Genomic DNA, 3,397 nt, shown 5'->3' with positions numbered 1-3,397 from the left:
CACCTTCGAATCCAGTTCAAAATACTCATGTATGTCTACAAATCGCTGAACAGTTTGGCCCCCCCAACTCTCTGATTTGCTACAACCGTATGTCCCACCACGTTTCCTGAGGTCAGCGGACCAATTGCTCCTCACAGTTCCAGGAACTCGTCTTAAGCGCAGAGGTGACAGGGCCTTCTCTGTAGCAGGACCAAGTCTTTGGAACGAGTTACCTCTGCTTGTCAGACTGGCCCCCTCCCTCTCGGTTTTCAAATACCATTTAAAAACTCACTACTAATCAGTAGCTTTCAACACCAGATGATCTGTGCTTTGAACCTGTATGCTCCACACTGGTTTGTCGTCATATTTATTATCTGCATCGTTTTTATGTCTATATTCTGATTTACTTGATTTTGTATATTGCTTCATGTGTTGTCTGTTGTTCTGTCTGTACAGCACTTTGGTTGGCCTTGTTGCTGTTTTAAGTGCTCTATAAATAAAATGGTATGGGTATGGTATGGTAAAAACCTATAATGCAAGTTTAAGACCGATTCCCAGCCGGTTTTCACATTTGATGGGAACAGAGGGGTCTCATCTGTGAATTAGAGTAACAAAGACCTTAAGAAACCCCCTACTGTTAAGGTGTTGAGGTGTGACTTGTCAAATCTACATATGTGTGTGTGTCTTATCTCACTCAGCCTTATAGACTGAATCTCACTTACTGCTCATTGAACTGAGAGAGCTCCTCGGATGAGGAGCGAAACGTCTTCTGTTACAAATAAAGTCCAGTTGTTTTTGTATTGAACGTTTTTGGAATTTATCATGTCCTGGATGACTGAGAAACTTCACCAGCAAACTGTTGACTTCCAGCGAGAAGGTTGCCGGATCCAACAGGGCGGCCACTCTGGGTGGAGTTTGCATGTTCTCTCCATGCATGTGTGGGCTTTCTCCTGGTTCTTAGATTTTCTCCCACAGACCAAAAACATGCATGTTGGCTAATTGGTAACTAAAAATTGTCCCTAGGTGAGAGTGAATGGTTGTTCATCTTGTTTGTCTCTATGTGACCCTGTGATGAACTGGAGACCTGTCCAGGGTGTAACACGCTTCTTGCACAGTGACTGCTGGATATGGGCACCAGCTACCCCTTAACTCAAAAAGGAAGAAGCAGATAAAGGTAATGGGTGAATAGATGGACCTTTTTCTTTATTATCAGTATGGTTTTAGATTTGGACATGCTTTCTGTCACAGTGCTCCCATGCAGGAGTCAAAAAACAGCTCTAATGCTTTTAATACAGATTGGAGATACCCATGACAAAATTGACGAGTTTGGGACACCAGTGGTGACTGTGAATATTTTGTGTTGGATAATTTAATTATCCAATCATCAACTCATTAATTAAATAAGCCACACACAAGAATGAGAAAAGAACGTTTCAACCCAGGTTTACTTCTTGTAAGAGGTTCAGCATTGAAAACAGGCTTACAAAGATGTTATATGAAGATCTGGTCCAAGGTCTGACCACAGACAAAGAGTAAGAAAAAGCTTAAATACCCGTTATCAGACAGAGGCAAGGTCAAGACGACCTCTGCTTCACAGCTCACAGTTTATGAAGGCGTCAGAAGTTATCAGTTATCAAGCTCTTTTCAGAAAGACTCTCTTGACTTCAGCACATGGTTCTATATTATTTTAACATTAGTAAGTGATAGCATCCATGACCTTTACATAAAGTCCCCTATCATTTTGAACGAAATGTTGTTGCACATCTTGTTTTGAAAATGATTAAAATTCAAGCAACAGCATTGCAAGCCCCTGCAACACAAATTAGAATATTGAAAACCTTGGCTAACCGTGCAAGTCATTGTGAAGTTGCCTTTGTAATTGTTGTTTACCAGCAGTGCAGCCCAGTAAGATACTAGCTTAAAACCAATAAACAATCACTGACATGCATGTTTTTGGATTGTGAAATGAAACCAGAGCACCCGGAGTAACCTGGATTATCCTGTTTGCAACCACAATCCAACAACAAATTTGACCTACAGACATAGTACAATACACGAGTATCAAATAAACTGATTGCTTCTACTCCAGGTTTTATGTGATCATATGACCAGCTCCAGTTTTTGACTCTTTCTCCATTAATATGCTTTTGATCTTGGAGATTTTGATTGCTTTTGAATAGCTGCTTGAAGCATTTTTACCATTCTTATGAAAACAAAACAGGAGAGCAGTAGGTCATTCAGCAAATTAAACCCCAAACAATCATTAGTGAGGCAGAAGACATGGCCCTTGATGATATTATTATTATTATCTATATTTTGATTTTATTCCATTTTGTATATTGCTTTGTGTGTTGCCTGTTGTCTGTTTGTACAGCACTTTGGTTGGCCTTGTTACTGTTTTAAGTGCTCTATAAATAAAATTGTATGGTATGGTATGGTATGGTATGGTATTATTACAGCCAGCTTTGTGAGTTCAGTAGTTTTTATCTTATGAAAATATTGTACAGAGCAAGAAAGGAGTGAATGTTAAAGCAAAAAAAGTTACTGCATAGAGAGAAAGACTAAAATGGAGTAAAAAAAAAAATGGAGAAAAGATCGTTTTCCCAGCGGCAAAGCTAATAAATGAGTGTGGATCTACTATCAGGTCCATTCTCACAGTGCTACAGCCGAATGGATGCCTTAAAAGTTAGTCATAAAATGATTTCTCATTTTGCAATTTCTCCCCAGGCAGACATAAAGACTTTAGTTATGGACCAGACAGTAAATGCTTTAGAGGTAACACACTGCTATGTGCTGTAAATATTGATGGGTATGTATTTGTATATTGTGATTTCAGTAAGGCTGTTTTTATAGAGGGACAAGTATTTTTGTGCAAATAGTCAGTAAACTTGATGTGATGCTGTGTGTCATTTCTACAGCCAGGTTGTCACCCTGTCTGCAGAGCCAACTCCCCAGCGGCTGCACATCACAGCTGGGGCTCCATTCAGCTCTGATCGTTCTGACCCGTTTCAGTGCACCCACATATACACGATCCTGTGCAGAGAATATGCAAGCACACACACACACAATACCCTCACATACAGGCCGAGGTTCGTTTCTGCTCCGCTGAGTCTGTTTGTGTCACAACTTTGCAGATGTTTTAGCCATGGGAGAACACGGACATTAAATTTTCTCTTCCCAGCCATTTGGTCGGAACAGCAGGTTTTGAAATGATAATGAATATGTGGGCCAGGATCTCCCACACGGCATCACATCTAGTGTGGAAACAGAGAAAGAAAAAGTTAGAAGCCTTGAAAGCAGCAGCAGCATTACAGCTTTTTTTATTTCATGAGAAAGGCTGTATGAAAATCAGATTCTGGAAGAACAGGGAGAATGAAGCAGTCTGTATTTCTAAAACATATATAAAATGTATATATAT

At 39.9% G+C, this 3,397-nt stretch overlaps 1 pseudogene; it reads left to right on the top strand.

Moving 5' to 3' along the window:
• The first annotated feature begins 1,467 nt into the window (after positions 1-1,467).
• The window catches only part of LOC119409760, a 16,925-nt pseudogene continuing 14,995 nt past the window's right edge, over positions 1,468-3,397 (top strand).

The sequence above is a fragment of the Nematolebias whitei genome, chromosome 5, assembly GCF_014905685.2.
Source record: "Nematolebias whitei isolate Nwh7 chromosome 5, NemWhi1, whole genome shotgun sequence".
Taxonomy (NCBI): Eukaryota; Metazoa; Chordata; class Actinopteri; order Cyprinodontiformes; family Rivulidae; genus Nematolebias; species Nematolebias whitei.
Note: the sequence above shows the minus strand (reverse complement) of the source record. Positions and strands in the feature narration are given on the sequence as shown.